Raw genomic sequence first — 18,833 nt, forward strand, 5'->3', positions numbered from 1 at the left:
ACAGGTAAAGATGTCACTACCGTCATACCGTACATCACTGGAAAGCTCCGCTTCTCAGCTTTCAGAATCTATTGGAATTACGTCGATAGCGTCAATGATCGAGGAGTTACGGTAATTTGAAAAAGAAATATAATATATATATATATATATATATATATATATATATATATATATATATATAATATATGCTGGCATCGTTCAAGACAGAATCTCGATGCATCTAAAAATCGATTTTTTCCCCCCACCCCTAGTCAAGACGCATATTCCGAATGCGCTGTATACAAGTCCAAAGAATGCCTTAAAACCAGTAAAATAGCAGCATATCCCTCGTCTTAGTTGAAAAAAAAAAGCTAAATTAGGAAAAAAAAAAGGCCTATTTTGGAATATCCAAATAGAATACCGTAAAACTTCTATTAGTAGCCTGGGCTACTCACTGAACTCAACAGGCCTATATTTGGGACGGGCCTTTAATTCCTTTCACACTCAGCAAAGATAGGGAAATACAATCAAATTGTTTATTTAAACCATTATGAATATTACTTGTAAAAAAAAAAATAGGCTTTGAATAACATATCAGTTAAGTGTTATGTTGTGACACTTGTTTTAAGGCACACATCATACTGACATAACACCACTTTATCCTGTTAAAACAAAATTTATAACTTGGATTAGTTTTATGAAAAACACTTTATAAACATACTTTATGACAGCTTCAGAGGAAGGGAGTCACCACTTGTTTTTTCGTCATGCTGGTAAATCTGAGTGAATTACAGTCTTCTCTGGTGCTCATGGTTTTAGTAAAATGAAATGAACTGACCTAACGATACGTAGCATCTCCATATTGACAAAAGTTTATAAGCATTTATATTTGTATGTATGATCTAAACAGTATATTAATGTTAGCTCAAGTGGGCAGTCATCAACACGGTTTTATACATCCAAAGAACTTCCATAACAATAAACTGCTTGGGAACTAGACAAGGCAGCTTATTAAGATTTAAGGTATTTATTGTCAAAATGTGTAGCCTACACCAGGCTAGTAAAAGGGACTGGGCGTTTAATAGTGACTAGGCTGTGGCTCAGAGGTAGAGCAGGTTGTCTACCACTGGTTTGATCCCCGGCTCCTCCAGTCTGCATGTCAAAGTATCCTTAAGTAAGATACTGAACCCCAAATTGTTCCAAATGATGCTTCCATCAGTGTGTGAGTGTGTTAAAAACTGAGTAGCATGTGGCACCCTGTACGGTAGCCTCGGCCACCAGTGTATGAATGTGTGTGTGAATGGGTCAATCTGACTTGTAGTGCAAAAAGCGCTTTGAGTGGTCGGATGACTAGAAAAGCACTATACAAATGCAGGTCCATTTTAACTGAGATTTTACAGTATGCTGTTTACACAAGCTGCATCAAATTCAGAGTATTGCAATATTCATAATACAATTGGAATATTAGTGTTCATGTAACATACCCAGTGGGAGACAAAAATTCCAATTGTAAGCTATTCCACAGCTTTTGTACTCTGACAACAGAGGCCCCTCTGTGTTGGCAGAGAGGTCAGTAATGTAGGACGGGGTAAGACCTACACGAGCCTTAAAAACAAGCAGCAAAACTTTAAGACATATTTTAGAGGTCACATCTCTAATTTTTCAACTTTTTTTCATTGGTGTGCCCATTTAATTGCATACTTGGTTTTGTAGAAAAAATTGGTCTGTCTCATTCATCAGCTGCTTCACGACCAGTTTACCAGGTCTATTGTCAAATTGTCAACATCAGCTGCTGTAGCTCTCTCCACCACTGTAAACTTTGCTTTATGTATTAAGCTTTCAGGATAGCTGTTTGTCTGAGAGTTAATGTTCATGTACATGTTTATGAAGGGGGATTAGCTCTACTGCAGATTTATCACTGCTGCTCAGATTCTTTGACAGCCCTCTCAAACAGAAGAATCCTTTGTGCCAAATTTAAGTGTTTTTGAGACTGTCCTCAAATATGACCACAGGTGATTTTTAAAAGCAAAAATAATGACCTGAATTTTTGTTTTTTTAGTTAGGCCAACCTCTAGTGGTCATAGTAATTATTACTATAGCAAAGGACGAAGTCAGACGACATAGTGTAAACAGCAACAAAGTACACTTAAGGTGGGAGTCAAGAAAGGGAGGTGGTCAGATAAGCACAGAACTTTCACCCAGTGTCCTGTGTGAAACCACAAGCCAACGAAGAGTTATTTCAACAACAAAACGTAGTATGTGAACATATTTTCCAAGTGTCACGTGAGATACCTTCCACTACATTACATGACGTTATGTTACGTTATGTTACGTTACGTTAGTAACAAACGTACGTTTTTAAAGCCAAACCATACCACCTAATCATGTATTTTTGGTGCAACTGTGACCATTTCGTGTTGATGAAGTGTTTGAAATTATTGATCATATACAAGCTATTCTGTCATTGTTGTTGTTGAGTTCAGTGTATCATAAAACCTTTCAGCAATTTTAAGTTATTTAAGAACAAGTTTTAGTCTTATGCTTTTAATTTCAGTGGTAAGGCTACATTTTGGTTAGATGGAACAGATGGTGGCTTATAGGGAACTTTTTCATACATTTTGGAGCACCTACATGCAAGACCTCTGCATTCTTTATCCATGAATAAACACATAAGGAGGGACACTAGGTGCCGAAATAGATTATAACAAATTATTTGTATCTGAGTGTCATTATGTGCTTGTGTTGTCTGAGGAAATTAGCTGAGCCCCTTAGCCGAGTAAAGCCTGAAGTATCTTTGGCTTTTGGGTTCATCATTGAGAAAAGTATAATGGTTATGATTCAGCTGTCTCCACTGTTTAACATGCCTTTAAGCCACATTGTGTGTATGCCGGAGGCAACCTGAGTGGGGATGCCACCCCCCTCCTTAGCAAAATGACCAAAATGCATCCCCCTTGCTAAGCTGCCATTCCTTTCCATCCCAGACCTATAACTGATAATGGCAATTATTAAATTTGATGGAGCCTTCCTATGTAAAACGCAAACTCATAGACCAATCACATACCTTAAATCACCTCGTGATGCAAATCAGCCAATGACCTCTGCGCACTCGTATAAGCATTGCGACTTGCGTGAGTGTGCTACACATAATCAGGAAAGAGAAAAGACTAGAGACAACAGTTGGAGAAATAAGAGACTCAGAGAAAAGTAATTTTGCCTGGTGTGCTTTAAAGACAGAAAAGAAGACATAAGATGGACATACTCTAAACATGTTCAGTCTTTCCATGGGCAGCTCAAAACCAGCACATTTCATCAGATGTTCTGAGACTATGGTCATTATCAAAAGTGGCAATGTTAAGCGACACTACTAGACAAAGCTCAGAGCATTTTTGGAGCAAACATACCCACTCAAATTCAAACTGAGAGGACAGAAACAGAGAGTTGTCCCCACTGTTAAAATTGTACATATCACCTACTCTGCGGCTGTGTGCTGTGTGCCTGTGGTGACTAACAGAAACTGGTTCAATATATTAGATTCTGTTTGTTGCTGTTGATAACTAGGGATGAAGTGTCAAGGCAGCCCAGGTCTCCTTTTTTCACCAACACACAAACACATTTCTGTGTTTTTGGGTGTACTCAGGTCAGTTAGCACCATATGGCAGCAGACGTAATTAGCGTCTAATCGGCTTGATGTTTTGACTGCAGTTGTTTCACAGTTCACTAGCTGTTTGGGTTAGCAGGGCTGCTAGCTGGTTACTCCCCGCAGGGCAGCAGGTGAGTCAGACGGCAGGGTGCCGTCTGCACAGATGGATACACACACACACACACACACACACACACACACACACACCCTTCTTCACACACACTCAGTTACACACACAGACACATGTTAGGATAGCACTGTTTTCAGGACATTGACCTACCTGGAGGTGTAACCTAACCTCAACCATGACAACTACATTCCTAACCCGTAGCTCTGCGTCAGTGTAACCACACCTCATACATGCTGAATGCGTCGAACAGCTAGTGTGTCCTCACTCTGAACCAATTATGGCCTGTTAGAGAAATGCACACACACACACACACACACACACACACACACACACACACACACACAGTCCTTTGTCTTTCATCAGCCCGTCCCTCATCTGATAACAACAGAAGAGCAAATCACTTGGTTCTGAGTGGATATTTGGCTGTCGCTCATTCAGAGGCATACATTGCCTCTGAATGAATACTAACTCAGAGAAAGGTGCAAACACACACACACACATACTCCCACACCCACACCCACACCCACACGCACGCACACACATACACCCACACCCACACACACGCACGCACACACACACACACACACACACACACACACACACACACACACACACACACACACACACACACACACTCTTACTGCCAGCAGTTTCATCTCATTTCATCCCTAGAGATCACTGCTCTAACTGCTCAATGGTCAAAGTATCATTATGTAGGTCTATATTAGCATGCTATGTACAGTATATATTGTATATGATTTATATTTGTATAATACTGTATGTTGTTGCTACCCAGAGTCATCCAGTAATAAATTTCAGGAAAAATATATAGGAACAAAAAGAGGTTGAGAGGAGAAATGATGAAGTGAGGACAGCTGAGGGAATTATTCTGCTCTCATGTCTGTGTGGAAATCTCCAAAATCTGTAAACGAAAATCTGCAAGGATTCATACATTGTAGTTCTACAGCAGAGTCCTTATAAATATATCAATAATAATAATTGACAAATATTTATAGGTATGTTGAAAATGTCCCATGTAAATGTGCCATATGTTTTACTAAAGAAATGCCATGAAAAAGCCAGATCTCTGGAGGAGAGACTGAGCAGCTGCTGTAGGCTTCAGACATGCTGCCATTTATCAATATTCATTGTTTGACATTGTCTGGAAATATGGTAAAACCAGGGTTATTTGAATATGAGTGGAATTTGCACTCTAGATTGCATTCTTCCATGCAGCTACTTGTTTACACAAGGTGTATGCATGCCATACAAAATTAAGTCTATGCTATTTCTGTTCATGCAATGATGGTAAAATAAAATAATAAAAATCAGAAGTGAAGTAAAGAGAGATATTTGGCAAAAAAAAGTGTGAACCACGATCTTTCCCTTACCACACTCAAGCATTTCATTGCCTAAAGCTGTACTGACAATGAATTAATGACCACATGTATTGAGATGTGAAAGGGGTTGCTCCAAGCGATGAGCCCAGAGCAAATTTCATACATCTATGAAATGCCTCTCAAAAATCACATATACAGCAGCAAGATAATGGTGTTTATAGCAAAATAGCTACGATAAAATCTACCACACATGACCTGCCCATCACCAGCTAAGTTTGCAGCTAGCAAGTGGAAAAGTAGAGATAGCCTCAATGCCTAAGAGATATTTTTTTCAGTTGGTGGAGACCAAAACAGTGCTAAAAGAAAAGTGGATATTGGACTTGTATTTATCAGGTGGACATAAACACAATCAAATCATTCTCACTCTGACCTTGTCACATATTGACGTTTGGTCATGGACTTTCTACGAGATATGATGTGCAAGGTACCCTGGCTGCATTGGTTGTTGATGTTCTGGGACACCCTGTCACTTAAGGATGTTACCTGTTTTCAAAATAGACTTCCATTTTCACAAGAAATATACAGTTTGCATACAGTCGCTTTCACGTCGGTACAACACTGTAACTGATGTTTTTTTCCTTCAACAACAAATGCACACGGTAACATTTAGGAAAAAAGAGCAGGGTTTGTCTTTACAATCTTACGGGAAGCGAATGAGTGAAAGTTGGTAGCTGGTCATCTGCCTGATGAAGGTCCATGACCAAAACGTTGTAGTCTAATAAATTTAACTTTTTTTTGCAAGTGCAGACAGTGTGCAAATAGACACAGATGAAAAATAAGTTGTCATGAAACACAGCATTCTGTAACGGCACCCAGCCCAATCAAGGGGAAATGTGGGTGGATAACAACGTAAGTTAAGGGGGTGAAAGTCCGAGTAGGGAGGGTGGGAGGGGTGATGGATGGATCCAACTACCACCAACTCTAACCCGGTAGGCCGGTGCTCGCATCCTGTAAGATTGTAAGCCAAACCCTCTTCTTTTCTCCTAAACCCAACCACGTGCGTGTCATTGAAGGATAAAAATGTCAATTTGCGGTGCAAAGACTGTATGCAAACTGTACATTTCCTGTGGAAATGGAGGTGTATATTGAAAAGAGACAATGCATGTAACAGGCTGAAGTTAACACAGCGTTCCAGAACGTCAGCAACCAATGCACCCATGGTACCCTTGCACATCATATCTCCACATGGAAAGTCCATGACCAAACTTTGACAAGGTCGGGGTGAGAATGTTTTGACAAGTGACATCATTGGTCACCTTCAGACACACATATCAAACATGTACAAAACCATCTTTCTGAGAACCAATGGTGGCGACTGGATCTGAAGACTCCAGATTAGACTCTTTACATGTCACACACTATATGATTTTATCTGCCTACTGCCAACACCAGCTGACACAGACTGGAATAGACCTGATCCAACTTGGTCCCTTCATCACAAAATGCCCAAAATGTATTCATCATCACCTCAACAGTCCTGAAGTATGTACCGCCCTTAAACTAACAGTAAAAATTTTACTTTCACATTTTAGGAGAAATGGTCACTCGTTACATTTCATGTCACAGCACAGATACATTGTGTGCAATTACAGCGGCATGAACTAGTCTGAATATGGTGCACATTCATCATGTACTGTTGTAATCTGCTGCTTCAGTTTTCACACGTTGTGCTACATTTGCAGCAGACTGCAGCACTGGAGCGGCCCAGTACGTAAATCCTGAGGTGTATGTGGAGAGATGGACTGGTCCTGATAGTGTTGTAAGTGCTATACAGTTAAACAATAGTGCGCGGTGAGGAAGCACCCGTGCTGAGGGTGTCATATATTACAAGGAAGGCAGACTCCAAACAAATTATGGCTGTGTCTTTGTGTTGTTCTTAGCCCTCCATCTTTCCCTCTCTCTCCCTCTCTCTCCTTCCTGGTGTTATATATTTTCACACTTCAGTGAGTCCATTGCACACGCACGCACGCTAGTGCGCGCGCACACACACACACACACACACACACACACACACACGCACACACACACTCTCTGCTTGTCTGACTGTCTCCTCCACCCTCCTCTTCCTCCTGTCGTTCCTTCTTTCCCGCTTCCTCCTCTACTGCATTTTCCGTCTTATTTCTCTTTCTCACTTCATATCACCCTTCCTCCCTCTCCCTCCCTCTCTCTCCTCCCCCTTCTCCTCCCTCCCCCGCTCTCTTGGGTCATGTTGCAGCAGCTCCAGCAGAAATAATAGGAGCAAAGGCGTGAGGTTGTTATTTGCATAGAAATAGCATGACGCCCCAGGCAGCTTCAGGAGAAGGACACAGAGATCATTTGTCTCAAAATTTTAATGAAAACTTTTGCTGAGACAGAGATTTCTTTCCCTCTACACCCCCCCACCACCACCCCTCTCCCCCCATCTTTCCTCTCCTTTCCCAATTTCCATTCTTTCTCTGTACCTTCCATACCGTCCGATCCTGGCGCTCTCTCCTCTCTTCTTCCCGTTCTGAAGTAGCACAGTGTGATTTGAAATTAGATGACACATCAGTATTGTGCCGCTGTGCACCACCAGCACGTCAGTCTTACTGGCAGTGTGTCAAACATTGTAGGAAATACGGAGGACTGGAGATTTCTCTGTGGTGAGGAGGCTTTGTTGATGTTTCAAGTTGGTAAAATGTCCGGTAAAGTGGCTGAAACACACACAGAAACACACAAAGAAAAAAAAAACCTTGTATCAACTATTGAACAATTAATGCAGATTGGTTTTGTAAGTCATTGTGGACAGAAAATGTTTCTCGACTGTGTTGTTGATAAACTGATGATCATTTAATCATTTTTTTCAGTTCTTGTTCAGCTTTAAACCATAAATATAATTGCAATGTGGTTAAAAATACAATTTGTTGTTTTAAACATATATAAATCATATCTAGAATATGTGGGTACATGTTTAAAAAATAACAAATCAAGTATTTGTTATATGTAAAAAAGTTAAACCTTATAAATTCTGCAAAAGAAATGGCCCACCAGTGCCCACATTGTTTTTTTTTTTGTTGTTGTTGTTGTTTTTGGTGCTTTTTGTGATGTCATTTCTTGGAGTATCTTCAAATGCTTCTTATCCCTAAAATCTGCATAACCCAGGCTAAAAGGTTATGTGAGCCAATAAACCATAATAACAATAACTGATACAGTTATTAAAATTGTGTAATTAAAAACATACAAAATTTTGACTTTTTAATCAGATTTTACAAAATATAATATACAAAAAAATAATAATCTAAAAAAATGTTTAAACGTAGAAACATAAAGAAAATATTTCCCAACACTTAATAAGTTATTTGAACTCTGCACATTATTTAGTTTCTGAGGGTATGCTCATTTTTATGAGCAGAGTGAAAAGGCGTTCATTTATTCCTCTGGTGCCACTACACGTTTTTGTGTGATTTTGCACTACACACAACGTAGCACAATGACATCATTACAAATGTACAACCTGATGACACAGTGGATGGACAACTTAACTTTCTGCTGGAAAAAGTGCACATTTTCTAGCTATAATGGTTTTCAGTCAGTATATACAGGATTACGCAAACACGATCACACAAGATCTCCTGTGGCCATTACAGAGATATTCTGGTGTAATTATGGTGAAAAAGGACATTTGCACCACTTTAAGGTAAGGTAACATAAATTAATGACTTGATGATGGGGAAGACAGCTGCCTTAGCTTTCTGCTGCAAAAAGAATGAATGCTCCAGTTATTAATACTTCTTTTTTTTTTAGAAATTTAGATCTGTTTAAACAGGATCATGGAAACAACAAGGTTGAAGGGTTAAAAATCAGAATTCAATCAGAATTACAATTAGTAAGTCAATTTCTTGAAATAAAAAAAGTTAATATCTAAAAAGAAAAGTTGACCATACACAAGTCAAGCTTATTAATATTAAATACAGTGATATTCATAAATAATTGAGTTTGACTTCCATGTGAAAAATAATTTTCTGATTTTCAGTTGATAATAGAAAATATTGTTTCTTTTACAAACCATCAGTTGCTTTAGCAAAAATAAACTTAAATTTGGACAAGTTTCAATATAGATCAACAATAATCCATTTCAATTTTAGTGTAATAAAGCCTCAAATATGCATAAACATTCATCTGCAATCATTAGTGCAGTGTTGTTTGGTTCGGAGGACAAAAGCTGACAGAATAAAAGCACACGTGTTCTTCATCACTCAGTAAAATGACTATGTGTGAATATCAGCCCATCACTATACAGTATATAACAAACCTGATTTTGTTCATGATGGACAGAGAGAGACTTCCCTGAGGTTTCTGTGTTTGGTTGAATTTAGGTAAATATAATTGACTGGGAGCTACAAACACACCCAGTGAGTTCATTACGCACTGTGCATGAACTATTAATGGGAACACAGCACCTTTGAGGGAACGAGTTAAGTCATTTCTTTGCCCCTATATCCTACGGAGAGATTAAGTGTTTTTTAAAGATAGATAACTTTAACAAGGTTTAAGGGCCTTTAGAGAAACACAAGTATCTCAGTGAACAGTCTACAAAAGCAGGTGAATTATATTAACTCTGACTCTGTTTGTGTCCTGACTGAGTATATAAAAAGTCTCCATCACTGTATTTACACGAACCATTCCCTCCTCTCTTGCCCTTGGTAAGGCTGGTGTGACTGCTCTGCTGCTGAGCTGCATGGCTCGGCCCGGGCAGGGAGGCTCGGTGTTGGCTCGGCGCAGGGTGTTTGACTGGCCACTCCGCTGATGTGCTCAGACAAGTCGTGGGGCTCAGTGCTAGGCTGGAAGCCAACTAGGGTTACACCGATAGATGAAGCCGATATTAGTCTGTCATTACATGTTGGATAGTGGCCAGTCGTGTAGTCCATGGCTACATAAAGGAAGTAGCAGTAAAACCTGCTACTTTTTGCATTTTGTTATTATTCTTTTCCCAAGTTAATACTGTGCAGTATTGCACCGAAGTTGTTGTGGTGGGTAACAGTGGTTTGAAGGTTTCAGTTAAGTAACACTGTATTCACAAAAGTAATTGCTGAATCTTGGCACAATGCAACATGGATAAAAAAAGGTCTACTAGTGTTAAAAATAAGACAATTAAATATTCATTGATTTTATTTGATCTATTTCAACTTTTGTGTAGGCTGTGTTTCAATGCCTGTGCCACTGTGAGATTTTTTTCCATAATAGCATGGGTGGGGAAACTTGGTTAATGAAGTACAGGCAGCATATGAGGCAGCAGGTATGACATTAAATCTCTATTATCTGATAAATGTGCAGTAGGTGGTAGCGGTGCTGTTAACTTTAATTTCTTCTTTTCACAGCTTTTAAGTGCTGACAGAGTCACTACAAAATATTTTCTATTTAGTTCCAGCTACTATAAGCCAAGTGATATGTGTTCATTATGTCTGTTTGAGATACATCGGGCTCTCTGGCAACTGCAGCACATCTGTGCCATTAGTTGATGCTCAGCACAACGTAGTTCAGACCAAAGCTTCGTGACGAGACGAGTTGAAATAGGCAACTTCTTGCAATGTGCCGTTCTGATTTTCAGCTGTTCAAGCTTATTTTGTGGCTGAATATAATCTGTAGCCTCTTAAAATATAAATGAGGATAGTGATAGTGAGATACTGGCTACAGTTGCATATATAGTAGCGATGAAACGGCGAACAAGATAAGTAAAACGAACATCAGACCACCACAAAAATTTAAAAAAAATACAGCACTAATTGTTCAATGAGAATGTGTGTCTGGAGGCATAGCACATGCAGCAAGCAGCAGCAGCAGCAACCCACCCTCTGACACCGACCAGCAGACTTCACTACAAGCTAATTGGCTGTTTGAAGAGGTGAAGTGCTTTATGTTCTAAAACCAGCCGTTGCCGATTTGACCAGCTGAGTTGCAGGTGACACCATCAGCCGGCTTGAGTCAAGGTCAGACTAGTCTGAGTGGGTGGAAGTTCGCTGCAAAGATCAGCCTCTCACTGGGCGGAACGAGCCATCCGCTGAAGTCCTGCCCTACCACCTCTGGTTGCAGTTTTCAACACGTCCTTTACTAACTTTTGCGGCGTTTTATCTTGCGGGGATGTACCCATTTTTCTGCCATGGTTCACGTCCTGTAGGTGATACACCAAAACCTGTTTCCCCCCGGCAATATTTTTGCAAGCGCACCGTTGCTGTGGCACCACCAAGAATGACTGTGATTGGTTGAAAGAAATACAAGCAGTCGGGGTGTTTTTTTTCTCCAATCTTAAAGTTAGAGTTGGCCCAGCCAGACCTTTCTTTTCTTGAGAAAGGTCTGGTGAGCGAGACTAATGCAGTGTCCTAAAACCGTTACGTCTTGTCACGAATCACTGGTCTGAACTGGGCTTTAGACCACTGAGGTCCACTCAGAGTGGGTGGGAGTTGAGGTGGATTGGTCCAACAAACACCAGACTTTGACCCAGGAGACCAGTGTTCGACACCAGTGAACAACAACATTGGTTGTATTTGTGCTGCTCTAAGTTGGTGTTTCTTTTCTTCTTTTTTTTTTGCAACACTTGCAATCTTTTCCTATGTAGTTTTGTTGCCTAAACCTAACCACAGACCCTTTCTTATTGCCACCCCTTGTGCATCAAGATACAATGCAAAAAACTGCCCTTGGCATCATTTTAGTAGTGCCTGGGGCTTTTGCCCGAGCATCAAAATATGGCTAGTAGGGATGAGATCACGTGGTATTTTGTTTACTTGCAAAAAAACAGCTGTCAAACCATGTCCAAAACATATTTAAGCATCATAATAAAGGTAATAGCCTTTGAAGTCAAATTTAGCCTATCAACATCACTGATAGATCTAAATGAGCATTCATTAATATGTTTTAGCACAAGGTGGCTATTCTGCAGTGGGTTATTCTAAATTATTTGGTACACTAACTTTGTAGCATTGCAGATGAAAGCAAAGAAATTTGACCATGCACTATTAAATTCTTTATTTTCCTCTGAGACTTTTCCCTTTTTAGATTTGGAATCTGCAGCTAACCTAGCTAGGGAGACTCAATACTACTCTAGCTATCGCTACAGATCTTTTTAGATAAAAAGGTGCCAAGGCAGATGTATGACGCACATTTTAGTTGACAAAATAAAATAAAAAAAAATAATCAGTGTATAGGCTTTGCATTTTTACAGTTGAAGAATGTAAGAATCACTTTAGGCCTCCAACAATAAATGAAAATTACAATGTAAAAGTCAATTAATAAATAACGGTTATTCATTTTCATATAATTTTCTGTCAAAGCCACAGGGAGCCACTGGCTCTAGAGCTCTGAAGCGGCAGGTTGCCTACCCCTGCTCTTAACCATAGTTGTTCAAAGTGTGGCCTGTTGGCCAATAGCAGTGTTCAAACATGGGGCCCCTAAATGTGATGTGAAATGCATGCATTATATTTTAACCATCCACAAGCCATTTAAGTACTTTCACTTTCAATACCCTACATTCAATCAAGTGGCCTAAAAATGATGGGTCGAAGTGCCAAAAACTGCAGTTCCTCAAATGACCACTTGAAGCTACCTCCAAAAATGAGTCAATCCCTGTAGACCACCATGTCAAAATGCCCAACTTTACTGCAGAAATAAACATGTTACAGCCTGATAAAAAAGTTTTGGTCTGTAGTTAATTTACCCATTTGTGACAACTGTACGGAGGTGAATTCTTATATAACTCACCTATTTAAATTATATTTACTCTTAAAGTGAGGGGCTGTCTGCAAGGTGTCACCAGTCAATGAAACCCCTGTTTTTCCTGTGTGTCCCTCAATCATGCTGGCTCCCTAAATTGGCACTTACTCATTAAAACTTTGCACACCCCTGCATTTAAACTGTGTTTGCTCAATGTCCAACAAAGTACATCAAAGTTGAAGCAGGAATGTGGTTTGTAGACTAAGGTGGATGTTTACAATAAAAAGTTTTTGTAGTTTTCATGTCACATGATGTCCAAAGAATATCTGAGGAAACACCGACTAGTTGTTATTCATTGGCAAGACAGCCATGTTCAACTTGGAAGATCAGCAATTCATATTTGGTTTTTCAGTTAGCAAATAGAGCACTGCACTTGATAATGATAGCTACCTTCTCTGTTGCACCTGCCCTGTTTCACTGGGTGTCACTTAGTCAATCTGGCTTCATCCACAGAGGCTTTAAGTCAACCAATGAAAATTATTTCCACCTCCAAAGCAGCCCTGCCTCTGGGAAATGTTTGTGTAACTAAAACTCCAATCTGCTCCCATTCACTGTCACACACACACATTTACACACACTATCACCCACCTTCGCCCCCTGCTGTGCCCATGAAGGATGCACTCCCCACACAGCTGCCACCAAGCGGGAGAGTGGGTGGGTGGTACGAGGTGACCCCAGACGGCGAGGGCCATTGGGCCATCCCACTGACACTCCAACACCTCCCCCCTCCACCACCACCTCCATCAACCCACCCACACAACTTACCCAACTCCGCCCTCTTGACCGACACCTCACCGGGACGCCACGCTGCAGGGTGCTTCTGAGCGCAGCAGGGTGATGATGGTGATGATGGTGGTGGTGGTGGTGGGGGAGCGTCTCGACATCCTCTCCAGCTGCACCTGGGAGAAAAAGGAGGGAGGGATTGGAAAGAAGCCCTCTGTTTCATTAACAAACGCATCGTAGTCATCTTGATCTGGTTATCATGGCTACAGCTCCGCTCAGCCGTGAGCAAACTGGGAGAGAAAAGAGATCTCCCAGTATGAGGGTGGGGCGCTGGATGGGAGGAGGAAGAGAGGAGGGGAAGAGGAAGTCTGCAGTAATCTGTGTAAACACACGCTGGCCTCCTCTCTTCTAGAATATTAATTGAGTTTCTGACAGGAAAAGGAGGTGTGTGTGTGTGTGTGTGTGTGAGAGAGGAGGAGAGTGTAGAGAGTGACAACCTCAGTGTTTGCTCGCCTGTCGATGTGTATTCATGTGTGCGTCTGTTTGTGTGTGGAGGTGGGGATCGTACAAGCGATGGTGAGATCTTCTCTGTTTGCTATCTCGCCCAGGCGTCTGCATGCACAAATCTGTGTGTGTTTGTCTGTGTGTGTGTGTGTGTGTGTGTGTGTGTGTGTGTGTCTCCATCTCATACGTCCACCCATCCAAGGTGACCGTGCTGGCTGACGCCTGAGGGCCCCCGGGGCGCCACTGACAGCTTTAGGTGCGAGTCGGAGATTTGTTGCCCCACCTCCTCCTCCGCCCACCACCAGTACCCATAACCCATCAGGGCTATAAACCAACCCCCCCCCCACCAGGAGTGATGGCTAAAGAGGTTAAAACAAAAGAGGTGAGAGATGAGAGGTGGGTTGAATACAAAGATGCTCCCCTGTTTGGGACAGAGAGCCTGATGGATGGGGAGGGGAGAGAGGGGGGGAAATCTGACCTTGAAGGTCAAAGGTCAAGGGTTGAACCAGGGGAAAGGAAAATGAGTTCAGTGGCCTCGGCGCCATTCTTCATGGGACTGCTGCCGCCTCTGGACACACATATAAAAGCAACACACATGAAGATGCACAGACACACTCACACAGCATTTTCAACACTGCTGCACACATGTTACACATATAACACCATGCAGTCTAAGCTCACCTTAACTCGGTTTGTCTACCTGTCTGCTTCATACCTTCAACAGACTTTCATCATACGTCATCTCTGTGCTGAATTCCACCAGTTTCCATATTTATCGTCAACAGCTGGTTTAAAAAATGGCTGCTGCTAAGTACCCTGTCATTCTTGTTGGTTCCTATTTGGATTCACAGTCACACTCATTTAAAGCCGTAGCATTATGCATAGTGCAAATGGCCGTGAACACACAAGCATGTCTGTCTGTTTCAATATGCACATGTTGTATACTGCTGGTCTTCTTGTTTCCCACTGTGACGCCTCACTAAGACTGAGCCTGAGCTGCATGCACCACAGCTATTAGCAGGGTAAGTTGTGTGTGTATGCATATGTGTGTGTGTGTGTAAATAATACATAAGACATAATAATACAAAAATAATTATATCATACCATACTAATACTACTAATACTTATACTATATAAGTATTACATAATGAACTACATAAAATGGACAGGAGCTCCTAACAATGCATTAAGTGCTGGTGGACAGAAAATGTGTTAAAAGTAGGGATGTCGGATTGGCCGCCAATATTAGCAAAAAACGTGCATCGGCATCGGATCGGACTGCGTGGAAAAATGCCGATCCAAGAACTGATCCAGGTTTTCCGGCCAGCCCAGCGCTCTGCGATTCAAGCAGTCTATTCCAGTGATCCACTCCAGCACTTACTATCAATCCACCAGGCCAGCATGCAGACACACAGGAAACAGCAGCACCAGGCTGGCACTGACACGACTAAAATAACTGAAAAGGAAAGGCTGTACTGTTTGTTAAATGTCAACAATGTTTTGTGGTGTTAATCTATTTTTTATTTATTAGGGGGCCAAAGCACAAGTGTGTGGAGTCTTGCTGCTATTTTAATTTCAATGTTAGACATTTTAAAGTTTTCTTGTGTTGATTTATTTTCTATTTATTAAGGGGCCAAAGCAGCCAAAGGAAACCAGCTATATTTTTTATTTAATGTTAATGTTCAAGTTTAAAGTTTGTTTATTTAACCCTGTTAACAATAAACAGGTCAGTTTCTCATACCAACTGTTGTGGATCATTCTAACTAACCCGATTAAGGTGTTCTTGTTACAGTAATATCGCTTGATCAAACCTTTTCTAACATGACTGATATGACATGACTACGCGCTTGGATCGGATCGGTGTCGGTATCGGCCAGAACTCAAGGCTGTAATATCGGTATCGGATCGGAAGTGAAAAAGCTGGATCAGGACATCCCTAGTGAAAAGGTTTCTGCTAACAGGTTTGGAGATAAAAAAACCCAACAACCTAAGTTTAGGAAAATTAAGGATTACGATTTCGATTTTTGGCTAACTGTACGAGATGTAAGTGATAGAAATTTACTTACTTTCATAGGTACCTGAAGTCACGTTAAATTTTGGTTTCACGTGGACACAAGTAGTGGTGTTGTGGTTTTTTATACTGGGGCTTCAGGACACTTGGATCACTATGGACGAGCAGTATGGAGATATTTTGTGGTGTCAAATATGTGTTTTTGTATGTTTGAATCTGGGGCGCCATAAGCCTCCATTAGGTGGAGTTGTGTTACTACCCCCTTTCCCCTTGGATGTCCGCAAGAGATGTGAGGACTCTAAAACTTCGCCTGATCCTTCATTGGCATATGGGTGAGTTTCCTTTTTCTTTTTTTCATTTTTGGGTGCACTATCCCTTTAAATGATGCCATGCCATTGTTCTGATGGTCCAAAGTCCCATTAGCACAAAAAATGTCCCATTGGACCCAAAACCCATTATCCCAAAAACAAAAGCCCATTGCTCCAAAGTCCCGTTTCTCAAAAAATACATACCTTCTGGAATTAGTTTAAGCTTCCCAATTACGCTTAAACCACCAAACCCACGTTTTTTTCCACCAACCTTTCCCTGGTTCTGCAGTGACATTTGTGCCACCAAATGTGGGTGTTTCATGCCAAAACATCATCTCTTACTAACCATAACCAAGTGTTTTTAACCACACATTCACTACAACATTGTGGACAGATGTCATTTATCCGTGGTTTACAGAAACATACAATGTTCAACATGTTTTCTGGTGATTGGGTTGTTGAACTGCAGGTAGTGTGCATTTTTGGAGAAACGTGAACTTAGGGGCAATGGTGTTTGTTTTTGGGATAATGGCCTGTTGGAGAAATTAGACATTTCGGTCCATTTTTTGGACTAACGGGGCTCCAAAATGTGTGGCCGTTGCAAGAATGAGCCGTCTGTGATCTCAACAACACAAGTAGCACTGGTAGTATTATTATTATTTTCTTTGAATGCTTTTTTAAAAAAGTATTTTAAGGTAAGGTTATGACAACCTGGGTCTCATTATGTAGTTTTGGCAACCATATCTTTGAGTCTTGATAACATTTTAATTACTAACTTCACTAATGGGATCTGGGAATGCAATGGCATTGCTCAATATAGTTTTAAAACCAAAGTCTAAAAGAGCAAATATCATGATTGACACAAAATGACACAGGATGTATTAAAGTTTCTACTTTATCTTACTATATCCAGCTCTTTGCCAGAAATTAAACGTGGAACTAAATGTGAACATGCCACTTAACACACTATAATTATTCAATGCATTGCAATATTGCGTGTGTGCCCACTTGTGACAACCAGTTTGAGCAATTACTTTAGTGTTTCCTTCTTTTCAGCAAAATCGGTAGCATTTGTTGAAAAGGATATTTTGATGCTCTTTCCATCCTTACATGTGTGATCTGATTGTGCCTCCACATGTGTGGATGGCCACATTACACAAACACACACACACACACACACACACACACACATCCTCCCCTCGTGTGTGTGGTGTGAGGGTGTCAGCACTCTGGGTCTGCCCTGCACAGGGGGCAGAGGGCTACGCCAGGGAACAGATGGTGGTGGCTGGGTGGTAAGGCGGCAGGGCACAGAGGCAGCGGGCACAGCGAGAACGCTGTCGATCCTGTGGCCTCGCTAGGTGAGAACAAGCAAAATCCTGATGCAGGGTTTTTCTTCTTCACTGGAACAAGCACTGCATTACTCTTCTCGTAGGAAAAGTTGCACCCACAGCACAATGCTGGTGGAAAATGGAAGGCAGCCAAGTCGCTGGGTTGTTGTTCAAGTACTTTACTCAAGTCAACTGCAAACATGCTGTCTCTGTGTGGATATATATTTTGATCATGGTTGAATGACTATTAGATGGTACTAAAGACTGGCTTAACTACGCCACGATGTTTGCTTCTCACTGTGTTCTGGCAATGGCATATTAGTATCAGCATGGGAACTGTATTCAAATTAACAGAATATTGATGACTGTCTTTTTAATCCTAAGTAAATCAACATGAACCCTGACTGGACAAACACATCACTGGGTTTCTGATTTTCTGCTATTCTGGGAAAATCAGAGACTGGTCTCACCAGGAAATTTTATTTTGTTCATCTGTTCATGAAGACTAACTAAATACCAGGTTAACAAACAATATTTAACTGTTCTCTGTGAGTCTGAAGTGTGCTGTATTGCACCCATAACCACACTCAACACTGATGTCACAGTGTACTGGCATGCCTTACACTACTTGGTTTGTCCATTCTGAGCTACTGTCGAAACATGGTAGTGCAACATGGTGATCTCCACAGATGGGAACCCGCTCCCATGTAGATATAAATGGCTCATCATAAGGTCACAATGATTCTTATTTTTAGGTGATTAAAGAAAAGATACTTTCTATCTTCTATTCAATTTCTGCCAATATATCCTGTACAGCATCAATACATGAACGCCTAACACAATGTGTCACCAAGGAACACTAAGCACAAAAGGAAAATTAGATTATGGTGCAATAATAGTCATAGTAATCTATCTCCTGTATGTATTTTTAAATATGTCAATCTAACTAATAATAAGCTGCTGTATTACTGAGATATTTCAATTCATGTAATCTTTCCCTTCATGAAAGCAAACAGCTGTAGAATAAAGACTAAATTAAAGGGAGAAGAGGTGAAAAATGCCTATAAACTGGCCATCATCTATCCTCC

The sequence above is a fragment of the Epinephelus fuscoguttatus genome, linkage group LG5 (assembly GCF_011397635.1).
Source record: "Epinephelus fuscoguttatus linkage group LG5, E.fuscoguttatus.final_Chr_v1".
Taxonomy (NCBI): Eukaryota; Metazoa; Chordata; class Actinopteri; order Perciformes; family Serranidae; genus Epinephelus; species Epinephelus fuscoguttatus.